This window comes from Dendrobates tinctorius, unplaced genomic scaffold (assembly GCF_039654945.1).
Source record: "Dendrobates tinctorius isolate UK_male_01 unplaced genomic scaffold, ASM3965494v1 ptg000199l, whole genome shotgun sequence".
Taxonomy (NCBI): Eukaryota; Metazoa; Chordata; class Amphibia; order Anura; family Dendrobatidae; genus Dendrobates; species Dendrobates tinctorius.
In genome coordinates, this window is record NW_027361866.1 from 2,288,012 (window position 1) to 2,301,539 (window position 13,528).

The following is a 13,528-nucleotide window of genomic DNA, read 5'->3' on the forward strand; positions in this document are numbered from 1 at the left end:
TGGCGTTGCCGCAAGAACATGTCGCTGGCGTGGACGACATCGGGATCCAAAATGGCGACATCTTTTTGGATCCCGAGTCGTCCACGCCAGCGACATGTTCTTGTGGCGACGCCATCTTGAATATCGCGGGATCTCATGAAATCCAAGATGGCATCGCCGCAAGAACATGTCGGCGGCCTGGAGAACGTCTGGATCCAGGATCGTGGTGGGGGAGGAAGATGTCGGGGCAGCGACGATGACGGTGTGAGTATGAGAAACGGAGTGAGAGAAAGGAACGTATGTGGAGTGAAAGAGTGAGTGGATGTGAGTGGAGGTGAAAGGTGAGAGGAGTGTGTGTTGAGGCGGTGTGGTGTGTTGAGGGTTAACATGTGCGTGTGTGTGGTGACGTCACCGGTTACAACTGGACGGAAGTTGTTACAACCGGAAGCTGCTTAGGGCATTTATTATTATAGATTATGGTGGAAAATAAGTATTTGGTCAGAAACAAAATTTCATCTCAATACTTTGTGATATATCCTTTGTTGGCAATGACAGAGGTCAAACGTTTTCTGTAAGTCTTCACAAGGTTGCCACACACTGTTGTTGGTATGTTGGCCCATTCCTCCATGCAGATCTCCTCTAGAGCAGTGATGTTTTTGGCTTTTCGCTTGGCAACACGGACTGTCAACTCCCTCCAAAGGTTTTCTATAGGGTTGAGATCTGGAGACTGGCTAGGCCACTCCAGGACCTTGAAATGCTTCTTACGAAGCCACTCCTTCGTTGCCCTGGCGGTGTGCTTTGGATCATTGTCATGTTGAAAGACCCAGCCACGTTTCATCTTCAATGCCCTTGCTGATGGAAGGAGGTTTGCACTCAAAATCTCACGATACATGGCCCCATTCATTCTTTCATGTACCCGGATCAGTCGTCCTGGCCCCTTTGCAGAGAAACAGCCCCAAAGCATGATGTTTCCACCACCATGCTTTACAGTAGGTATGGTGTTTGATGGATGCAACTCAGTATTCTTTTTCCTCCAAACACGACAAGTTGTGTTTCTACCAAACAGTTCCAGTTTGGTTTCATCAGACCATAGGACATTCTCCCAAAACTCCTCTGGATCATCCAAATGCTCTCTAGCAAACTTCAGACGGGCCCGGACATGTACAGGCTTAAGCAGTGGGACACGTCTGGCACTGCAGGATCTGAGTCCATGGTGGCGTAGTGTGTTACTTATGGTAGGCCTTGTTACATTGGTCCCAGCTCTCTGCAGTTCATTCACTAGGTCCCCCCGCGTGGTTCTGGGATTTTTGCTCACCGTTCTTGTGATCATTCTGACCCCACAGGGTGGGATTTTGCGTGGAGCACCAGATCGAGGGAGATTTTCAGTGGTCTTATATGTCTTCCATTTTCTAATTATTGCTCCCACAGTTGATTTCTTCACTCCAAGCTGGTTGGCTATTGCAGATTCAGTCTTCCCAGCCTGGTGCAGGGCTACAATTTTGTTTCTGGTGTCCTTTGACAGCTCTTTGGTCTTCACCATAGTGGAGTTTGGAGTCAGACTGTTTGAGGGTGTGCACAGGTGTCTTTTTATATTGATAACAAGTTTAAACAGGTGCCATTACTACAGGTAATGAGTGGAGGAAAGAGGAGACTCTTAAAGAAGAAGTTACAGGTCTGTGAGAGCCAGAAATCTTGATTGCTTGTTTCTGACCAAATACTTATTTTCCACCATAATATGCAAATAAAATGAAAAAAAAACAGACAATGTGATTTTCTGGATTTTTTTTCTCAGTTTGTCTCCCATAGTTGAGGTCTACCTATGATGTAAATTACAGACGCCTCTCATCTTTTTAAGTGGTGGAACTTGCACTATTGCTGACTGACTAAATACTTTTTTGCCCCACTGTGTGTATATACACTCACTGGCCACTTTATTAGGTACACCATGCTAGTAAGGGGTTGGACCCCCTTTTGCCTTCAGAACTGCCTCAATTCTTCGTGGCAGAGATTCAACAAGGTGCTGGAAGCATTCCTCAGAGATTTTGGACCATAGTGACATGATGGCATCACACAGTTGGCGCAGATTTGTCGGCTGCACATCCCTGATGCGAATCTCCCGTTCCACCACATCCCAAAGATGCTCTATTGGATTGAGATCTGGTGACTGAGGAGGCCATTTGAGTACAGTGAACTCATTGTCATGTTCAAGAAACCAATCTGAGATGATTCGAGCTTTATGACATGGCGCATTATCCTGCTGAAAGTAGCCATCAGATGTTGGGTACATTGTGGTCATAAAGGGATGGACATGGTCAGCAACAATACTCAGGTAGGCTGTGGCGTTGCAACGATGCTCAATTGGTACCAAGGGGCCCAAAGAGTGCCCAGAAAAAATTCCCCACACCATGACACCACCACCACCAGCCTGAACCGTTGATACAAGGCAGGATGGATCCATGCTTTCATGTTGTTTACGCCAAATTCTGACCCTACCATCCGAATGTCGCAGCAGAAATCGAGACTCATCAGACCAGGCAACGTTTTTCCAATCTTCTACTGTCCAATTTCGATGAGCTTGTGCAAATTGTAGCCTCAGTTTCCTGTTCTTAGCTGAGAGGAGTGGTACCCAGTGTGGTCTTCTGCTGCTGTAGCCCATCTGCCTCAAAGTTCGACGCACTGTGCGTTCAGAGATGCTCTTCTGCCTACCTTGGTTGTAACGGGTGGCAATTTGAGTCACTGTTGCCTTTCTATCAGCTCGAACCAGTCTGCCCATTCTCCTCTGACCTCTGGCATCAACATGGCATTTCCGGCCACAGAACTGCCGCTCACTGGATTTTTTTTCTTTTTCGGACCATTCTCTGTAAACCCTAGAGATGGTTGTGCGTGAAAATCCCAGTAGATCAGCAGTTTCTGAAATTCTCAGACCAGCCCTTCTGGCACCAACAATCATGCCACGTTCAAAGGCACTCAAATCACCTTTCTTCCCCATACTGATGCTCGGTTTGAACTGCAGGAGATTGTCTTGACCATGTCTACATGCCTAAATGCACTGAGTTGCCGCCATGTGATTGGCTGATTAGAAATTAAGTCTTAACACACAGTTGGACAGGTGTACCTAATAAAGTGGCCAGTGAGTGTGTATATATATATATATATACTGCTGTATACTTATATAGGCGATACTGGTTTGTGTGTGTAATTATATACATGTATATACATTATATTATATACAGCTATCTAATGTATATACACATCAGTTGCATGGTAGCACAAAACCTACATGAACTACTGAATTTTAATTAACCTGAAATAAATAAACACACATTGACACTTCTTTGGCATAAAATGGCCGTGGCATTTTTATTAACGATTACCAAAATTTTTAATAACCATGAATAAAGAAATGACCTTAAATAACACTTTTAATCCATACTTAAATTAAATACCATTCCATCAACTTTAAATTACCGTATACCATAACCAGAATCCCCCCCAATCACGTAGGGGGATTTGCCCTTTAACAGAAACACCACGACACAACAATGAAAACAGCCTGTAATAAAATTTGGGGCGGGCATTTCTTCTTTGATTCCTGTCAGACAATCAGTTGACCCATCTGACAGAGCTATTTATAAACCCATTCTTCCTGCACTTTTTTAACTCTCCAATCAGCTGGATCCTGGGGCAGCAGAATTCACCACCATTGGTTGCCGCCCCTGTTACCGTGCAAGCATGCAACTTAACTCCATATAACCTGGAACCAAGCATAATACCATGAAAACACAAATCACCCAGCCTTATAAAACTGAGGTCTGTGCCACCATGACCCTCCTTCGTTAAACACTCCAGGGCAGGGCCGACATCAGGGCATGGCAGCCCTTACATGTGTATGGGGCCCGGTGATTGGGGGGCCCGACCACGCTGGCAGCCGGGCCGCGCTAGGGCCCCCCCTACATTTTATTTAGGCGTCTGCAGCTTTTTTTTAAATGAATATCTAGCGCCTGCCGGGCCCCCCGAGCCGGCCCGCCCCCGCACCATGGTCCAGCCAGCGCCGCAATCCCCCCCTGCACAATGGTCCAGCCACAGCGCCGCCCTCACCTGACGTCACACACTGCTCTGCTCCACTTCCTCATTCGGTCAGTGTGTGCCACGTGGGACTGGTAACAAGAATTTTTTTTTTTTTGAGAGCGGCGATCCGGGGGGCCCGGGGCAGACTGTGAGATGGGGGCAGAATGCTGGGGCAGAAGCAGAATGCTGGACATGGGGCAGAATGCTGGGCACGATGGGGCAGATTGCTGGACATAATTGGGGCAGAATGCTGGACATGGGGCAGAATGCTGGGCACGATGGGGCAGATTGCTGGACATGATGGGGCAGATTGCTGGTCATGATTGGGGCAGAATGCTGGGCACGATGGGGCAGGTTGCTGGACATGATGGGGCAGATTGCTGGGCACGTTGGGGCAGATTGCTGGGCACGATGGGGCAGATTGCTGGTCATAATGAGGGCCGATTGCTGGGCACATTGGGGCAGATTGCTGGGCACGATGGGACAGATTGCTGGTCATGATGGGGGCAGAATGTTGGGCACGATGAGGCAGAATGCTGGGCATGATGGGGCAGATTGCTGGACATGATGGGGCAGATTGCTGGTCATGATAGGGGCAGAATGCTGGGTACGATGGGGCAGATTGCTGGACACGATGGGACAGATTGCTGGTCATGATGGGGGCAGAATGCTGGGCATAATGGGGGCAGAATGCTGGGCATGATGGGGCAGAATGTTTGGCACGATGGGGCAGATTGCTGGTCATGATGGGGGCAGAATGCTGGGCACGATGGGGCAGAATGCTGGGCATGAAGGGGGCAGAATGCTGGGCACGTTGGGGCAGATTGATGGGCACGATGGGGCAGATTGCTGGTCATGATGGGGGCAGAATGCTGGGCACGATGGGGCAGATTGCTGGTCATGATGGGAGCAGAATGCTGGGCACAATGGGGCAGAATGCTGGGCATGATGGGGCAGATTGCTGGGCACGATGGGACAGATTGCTGGTCATGATGGGGGCAGAATGCTGGACACGATGGGGCAGAATGCTGGGCATGATGGGGCAGATTGCTGGACACGATGGGGCAGATTGCTGGTTATGATGGGGGCAGAATGCTGGGCACGATGGGGCAGAATGTTGGGCATGATGGGGCAGATTGCTGGACACGATGGGGGCAGAATGCTGGGCACGATGGGGCAGATTGCTGGACACGATGGGACAGATTGCTGGTCATGATGGGGGCAGAATGCTGGGCACAATGGGGCAGATTGCTGGTCATGATGGGAGCAGAATGCTGGGCACAATGGGGCAGAATGCTGGGCATGATGGGGCAGATTGCTGGGCACGATGGGGCAGATTGCTGGTCATGATGGGGGCAGAATGCTGGATACGATGGGGCAGAATGCTGGGCATGATGGGGCAGATTGCTGGACACGATGGGGCAGATTGCTGGTCATGATGAGGGCAGAATGCTGGGCACAATGGGGCAGAATGTTGGGCATGATGGGGCAGATTGCTGGACACGATGGGGGCAGAATGCTGGGCACAATGGGGCAGATTGCTGGACACGATGGGACAGATTGCTGGTCATGATGGGGGCAGAATGCTGGGCACAATGGGGCAGAAAGCTGGGCACGATGGGGCAGATTGATGGGCATGATGGGGCAGATTGCTGGACACGATGGGGCAGATTGCTGGACACGATGGGGCAGAATGCTGGACACGATAGGGGCAGAATGTGACAGTGAGACACAGGAGGGGGCTGAATGGACACGGGGGCAGAATGTGAGAGTGAGACACAGGAGGGGGCAGAATGTGAGAGTGAGACACAGGAAGGGGCAGAATGAGATACGGGGCATAATTGGAGACACAGGGCAGGATCAAAGACATGGGGGCATGACTGGAGACACTGGGGGCAGGATTGGAGACAGATGGGGCAGGGTTGGAGGCAGATCGTGCAAGATCATGGGGCAGGATGGATACGGTGGAGACAGGTGGAGAGATCATATGGGGCAGAATGGATACTTATGAGGGCGGGATGGGAGAACGCATGGCTGAAGCCAGGAATGAGACACATGGGGGCTAGGATGGGGGATATTATTACCACAGGGTCTAATTAAGGGATATTATTACTGCAATGATGTATTTATTTTATTTTTTGAGTATACTGTTTTAAATGGGGGGCGGTCCTGTTACTGTGTAGAGTGACACTATGTCACCTTTTTTTCTTCATGTGATGTAATGTCGAAGTTGGGAAAAATAAGTAATGTGTTCTGCAAGCGGAGCTCTAGGTAACTGTGTTATTTCCTGCAGAGACAAGCCCTGGTTGGAAGACGTGATGGCGATCTGTGCTGGATGAAAGATGAAAAACAAAGATGAAGGACTTCACCTAGAGACGTCACTGGTGAGTTAGTGTGTTACCTATACATCGACACTATACACTGTATAGAGGCCCTGTGTATAATGTCATTGATCACTGTATTATCTATACACAGACACTGCATAGTAAGTACAGATCTCCTGTGTATAATGGCACTTATGGTGATAGTATCGTGTTTTTTTTTTATTACTGATCAGTATTGTAGTATTCAGTCACTGTGGCGGTAATATGTGGTCTGGTCATGGTCTGGCGGTATTTGTTCCTTGTGTGTGGTATTATAGGTCACTATGTGGTCTGGACATGGTGCGGTGGTATTTTTCCCTTGTATGTGATATTATTGGTCATTTTAAAAATTGAAAAATAAAAAAAACCCTAAATTGTATCACATATTTTAACAAATATTTAATAGGTTACAGTAGATTAGGGCACGGCCAAAAGAGTCTACCGTGTTATGGTGGTGGCTTAAAAAATCTTTTGGCCAAAACAAAAGCCGGCTATATGTGTGATCTGGTGATGGAAACTATTAATGTGTGATTGGTGAGAAGTGTTTTTCCAAGAGAGAGCGGTGGGACTTTGGACAGTTTGAGGGGTGGAGGCGGGGCTGGGATGTAGCCTGGGTGGAGTCTCAAGGGGGCCCTGAAAATTTTACCAGTATGGGGCCCCGAACTTCCTAGTGGCTGCCCTGCTCCTGGGGGTCTCATGGTAGCACAAAACCTACATGAACTACTGAATTTTAATTAACCTGAAATAAACACACATTGACGCTTCTTTGGCATAAAATGGCCGTGGCATTTTTATTAAGGGTTACCAAAATTTTTAATAACCATGAATAAATAAATAACACTTTTAATCCATACTTAAATTAAACACCATTCCATCAACTTTAAATTACTGTATACATTAACCAGAATCCCCCCAAGCACGTTGGGGGATTTTCCCAAACGGACTAGCATAGAATATGCTAGGCGCCCACCCCAAAACGCCATAGCCATTTTCTTCAAAATATTTTGAAAACCCAAATTAAAAATGTCTAAACCGGCAACCGATAATTGAATCCCATCCTGTCTATACAGGCCGTCCAAGAAACCTTCAATGACAATGACCACGTGCCGGTATGAACCATCACCCACATCCTTCATAAACTTTCCAATGCCTTATTGACCCTTCTCCAGATTTGTTCCATAAATTTTGTTGTAACACTTTTCCAAAAAAAGTCTCAGAACGATCTCCGAAAATACAATACAACAGTTAGGAAAAAAGGATTTAAAAAAGGATTATGAGTAAATCAGGAGAAGGGTAAAACAAAGAAAGTTTCTTAACAATAAGAACCAAATTCTCCCATTACATTCCATACTATACTACTGACACCTGTGACAGATCACACGAAAGAGACTCTGAGTAAACTCGTTGGGCATCTATCTTCTGGGCCCGATGTACGAATTTGTGTCCCAAAATCCAAATAATCCTCTGGCCTAAAGAACATCAAAAAGAAGTTAAACACTTAACAGGTTAGGTCTTATATAGTGTTGAGCTTTCCGATACCGCAAGTATCGGGTATCGGCCGATATTTGCCGTATCGGAATTCCGATACCGAGTACCGATACTTTTTTCGTATCGGATACCGGAATCGGAAGTCCAAATTGCAATGAGCCACTTTTGTGGCTCTGATTGGCTGCCGAAATGACGTCATCATGATGCGCTGTCTGTGCGCATCATGATGTGCCGTCAGTTCGGGCCTTCGGGGGGGCTGTGCCGACTGTCCGGGGGTCTGTACCGGCCTGCCGGTGGTCTGTGCAGGCTCCGGTGGTCTGTGCCGGCTTGCCGGGGGGCTGTGCCGGCCTGCCGGTGGTCTGCGCCGGCCTGCCGGTGGTCTGTGCAGGCTCCGGTGGTCTGTGCTGGCCTGCCGGGGGGCTGTGCCGGCCTGCCGGTGGTCTGTGCAGGCTCCGGTGGTCTGTGCCGGCCTGCCGGGGGGCTGTGCCGGCCTGCCGGTGGTCTGTGCAGGCTCCGGGGGTCTGTGCAGGCATCGTCCGATGGGACTACAAGTCCCATCGGGCGATGCCTGCTACCATGACAGTGATTGACACATTAGCCAATGATGGGACAGTAGTAGTCCCATCATCCGGCTAATGTGTTGAATGTAAAAAAAAAAAAAAAAAAAAAAAAAATTTACATGCTACATACATGCTACATACATGCTACGTACATACAACATGCATACTACATATATACTACATGTAACATACATACTACATATATACTACATACTACATGCATACTACATACATGCTACATGCTACATACATGCTACATATATACTACATACATAATACATATATACTACATGCATGCAACACACATACAACATATATACTACATGCATACTACATATATACTATATATACTACATGTAACATACATACTACATATATACTACATGCTACATACATGCAACATACATACATAATACATATATACTACATGCATGCAACATACATACAACATATATACTACATGCATGCAACATGCATACTACATATATACTATATATACTACATGTAACATACATACTACATATATACTACATGCTACATACATGCAACATACACACTACATGCTACATACATGCAACATACATACTACATACATGCTACATACATACTACATACATACACTACATGCATGCAACATACATACTACATATATACCACATGCATGCAACATGCATACTACATATATACTGCATATATACTACATGCATACTACATATATACCACATGCATGCAACATGCATACTACATATATACTGCATATATACTACATACATACTACATATATACCACATGCATGCAACATGCATACTACATATATACTGCATATATACTACATGCATGCAACATACATATTTAGTACATACAATACATACATATAGACATACAGTACATATAACATAGAGTACATACTCACCGTCACTTTGATCCCCGAAGCCATTGTCGCCTGAGGAATAAATATCAAAATAAAAAAACACCAATATACTTACCCCGATCCGCAGAAGTCCACGAGGGTCCCACGTCCATCTTGCGTGGAGAACAGCAGCATCAGCTGATGCTACCGTTCTCTACCAGCTCCAGGAATACAATGACGGAAGGTAGGTATCCTTCCGCACTGTATTCCTCCACCACTGTAAAAAAAAGTCCCTAGTCTCACTTTATGCCATTGCTGCGTGGGAATTTCCCACGCAGCAATGGCATAAAGTGAGACTAGGGACTTTTTTTTTTTTTTTTTAAAGTGGTGGAGGAATACAGTGCGGAAGGATACCTACCTTCCGTCATTGTATTCCTGGAGCTGGTAGAGAACGGTAGCATCAGCTGATGCTGCTGTTCACCACGCAAGATGGACGTGGGACCCTCGTGGACTTCTGCGGATCGGGGTAAGTATATTGGTGTTTTTTTTATTTTGATATTTATTCCTCAGGCGACATTGGCTTTGGGGATCAAAGTGACAAGTGACGGTGAGTATGTACTCTATGTTATATGTACTGTATGTCTATATGTATGTATTGTATGTAGTATATATGTATGTTGCATGCATGTAGTGTATGTATGTAGTATGTATGTAGCATGTATGTAGTATGCATGTAGTATGTAGCATGTATGTAGTATGTATGTTGCATGTATGTAGCATGTAGTGTGTATGTTGCATGTATGTAGCATGTAGTATATATGTAGTATGTATGTTACATGTAGTATATATAGTATATACAGTGGGGAAAAAAAGTATTTAGTCAGTCAGCAATAGTGCAAGTTCCACCACTTAAAAAGATGAGAGGCGTCTGTAATTTACATCATAGGTAGACCTCAACTATGGGAGACAAACTGAGAAAAAAAAATCCAGAAAATCACATTGTTTTTTTTTCATTTTATTTGCATATTATGGTGGAAAATAAGTATTTGGTCAGAAACAAGCAATCAAGATTTCTGGCTCTCACAGACCTGTAACTTCTTCTTTAAGAGTCTCCTCTTTCCTCCACTCATTACCTGTAGTAATGGCACCTGTTTAAACTTGTTATCAGTATAAAAAGACACCTGTGCACACCCTCAAACAGTCTGACTCCAAACTCCACTATGGTGAAGACCAAAGAGCTGTCAAAGGACACCAGAAACAAAATTGTAGCCCTGCACCAGGCTGGGAAGACTGAGTCTGCAATAGCCAACCAGCTTGGAGTGAAGAAATCAACTGTGGGAGCAATAATTAGAAAATGGAAGACATACAAGACCACTGAAAATCTCCCTCGATCTGGTGCTCCACGCAAAATCCCACCCTGGGGGGTCAGAATGATCACAAGAACGGTGAGCAAAAATCCCAGAACCACGCTTGGGGACCTAGTGAATGAACTGCAGAGAGCTGGGACCAATGTAACAAGGCCTACCATAAGTAACACACTACGCCACCATGGACTCAGATCCTGCAGTGCCAGACGTGTCCCACTGCTTAAGCCTGTACATGTCCGGGCCCGTCTGAAGTTTGCTAGAGAGCATTTGGATGATCCAGAGGAGTTTTGGGAGAATGTCCTATGGTCTGATGAAACCAAACTGGAACTGTTTGGTAGAAACACAACTTGTTGTGTTTGGAGGAAAAAGAATACTGAGTTGCATCCATCAAACACCATACCTACTGTAAAGCATGGTGGTGGAAACATCATGCTTTGGGGCTGTTTCTCTGCAAAGGGGCCAGGACGACTGATCCGGGTACATGAAAGAATGAATGGGGCCATGTATCGTGAGATTTTGAGTGCAAACCTCCTTCCATCAGCAAGGGCATTGAAGATGAAACGTGGCTGGGTCTTTCAACATGACAATGATCCAAAGCACACCGCCAGGGCAACGAAGGAGTGGCTTCGTAAGAAGCCTTTCAAGGTCCTGGAGTGGCCTAGCCAGTCTCCAGATCTCAACCCTATAGAAAACCTTTGGAGGGAGTTGAAAGTCCGTGTTGCCAAGCGAAAAGCCAAAAACATCACTGCTGTAGAGGAGATCTGCATGGAGGAAAGGGCCAACATACCAACAACAGTGTGTGGCAACCTTGTGAAGACTTACAGAAAACGTTTGACCTCTGTCATTGCCAACAAAGGATATATCACAAAGTATTGAGATGAAATTTTGTTTCTGACCAAATACTTATTTTCCACCATAATATGCAAATAAAATGAAAAAAAAACCAGACAATGTGATTTTCTGGATTTTTTTTTCTCAGTTTGTCTCCCATAGTTGAGGTCTACCTATGATGTAAATTACAGACGCCTCTCATCTTTTTAAGTGGTGGAACTTGCACTATTGCTGACTGACTAAATACTTTTTTTCCCCACTGTATGTAGTATGCATGTTGCATGCATGTAGTATATATGTTGTATGTATGTTGCATGCATGTAGTATATATGTATTATGTATGTATGTTGCATGTATGTAGCATGTAGTATATATGTAGTATGTATGTTACATGTAGTATATATAGTATATATGTAGTATGCATGTTGCATGCATGTAGTATATATGTTGTATGTATGTTGCATGCATGTAGTATATATGTATTATGTATGTAGTATGTAGCATGTATGTAGTATGTAGCATGTAGTATATATGTAGTATGTATGTTACATGTAGTATATATAGTATATATGTAGTATGCATGTTGCATGCATGTAGTATATATGTTGTATGTATGTTGCATGCATGTAGTATATATGTATTATGTATGTAGTATATATGTAGCATGTATGTAGTATGTAGCATGTATGTAGTATGTAGCATGTATGTAGTAAGCATGTAGTATGTAGTATATATGTAGTATGTATGTTACATGTAGTATATATGTAGTATGCATGTTGTATGTATGTAGCATGTATGTGGTATATATGTAGTATGCATGTAGTATATATGCAGTATATATGTAGTATGCATGTTGCATGCATGTGGTATATATGTAGTATGTATGTTGCATGCATGTAGTGTATGTATGTAGTATGTATGTAGCATGTATGTAGTATGCATGTAGTATGTAGCATGTATGTAGTATGTATGTTGCATGTATGTAGCATGTAGTGTGTATGTTGCATGTATGTAGCATGTAGTATATATATAGTATGTATGTTACATGTAGTATATATAGTATATATGTAGTATGCATGTTGCATGCATGTAGTATATAAGTTGTATGTATGTTGCATGCATGTAGTATATATGTATTATGTATGTAGTATGTAGCATGTATGTAGTATGTTGCATGTATGTAGCATGTAGTATATATGTAGTATGTATGTTACATGTAGTATATATAGTATATATGTAGTATGCATGTTGCATGCATGTAGTATATATGTTGTATGTATGTTGCATGCATGTAGTATATATGTATTATGTATGTAGTATGTATGTAGCATGTATGTAGTATGTAGCATGTATGTAGTATGTATGTTGCATGTAGTATATATGTAGTATGCATGTTGTATGTATGTAGCATGTAATTTTTTTTTTTTTTTTTTTACATTCAACACATTAGCCGGATGATGGGACTACTACTGTCCCATCATTGGCTAATGTGTCAATCACTGTCATGGTAGCAGGCATCGATGCCTGCACAGACCCCCGGAGCCTGCACAGACCACCGGCAGGCCGGCACAGCCCCCCGGCAGGCTGGCACAGACCACTGGAGCCTGCACAGACCACCGGCAGGCCGGCACAGCTCCCCGGCAGGCCGGCACAGACCCCGGAGCCTGCACAGACCACCGGCAGGCCGGCACAGCCCCCCGGCAGGCCGGCACAGACCATCGGAGCCTGCACAGACCCCCCGGCAGGCCGGCACAGCCCCCGAAAGGCCCGTACAGACCCCAGAGAGGCTGTACAAGGCAAAAATAGGGTTTTTCTTATTCCGATACCGGAAGTCCCATAGACTTGAATGGGACTTCCGGTATCGGAATCGGTGATACCCGATATTTTTTTTAGATCGGCCGATCCATTCCGATCCGATACTTTTAAGTATCGGACGGTATTGCTCAACACTAGTCTTATATAAAGCCACACACATTCGGACTTCCACCTCCCTAAGTCCTGAATTTTTTGGATACTCAAGCC

At 45.0% G+C, this 13,528-nt stretch overlaps 1 long non-coding RNA gene across 1 annotated transcript in view; it reads left to right on the forward strand.

Moving 5' to 3' along the window:
- The window catches only part of LOC141056734 (uncharacterized), an 88,083-nt gene that overhangs the window by 45,905 nt on the left and 28,650 nt on the right, over positions 1–13,528 (forward strand). Inside the window, exon 3 of the long non-coding RNA XR_012221915.1 lies at positions 6,341–6,431. This is a non-coding gene — a long non-coding RNA (uncharacterized lncRNA). The remainder of the gene's footprint in view (positions 1–6,340; positions 6,432–13,528) is intronic.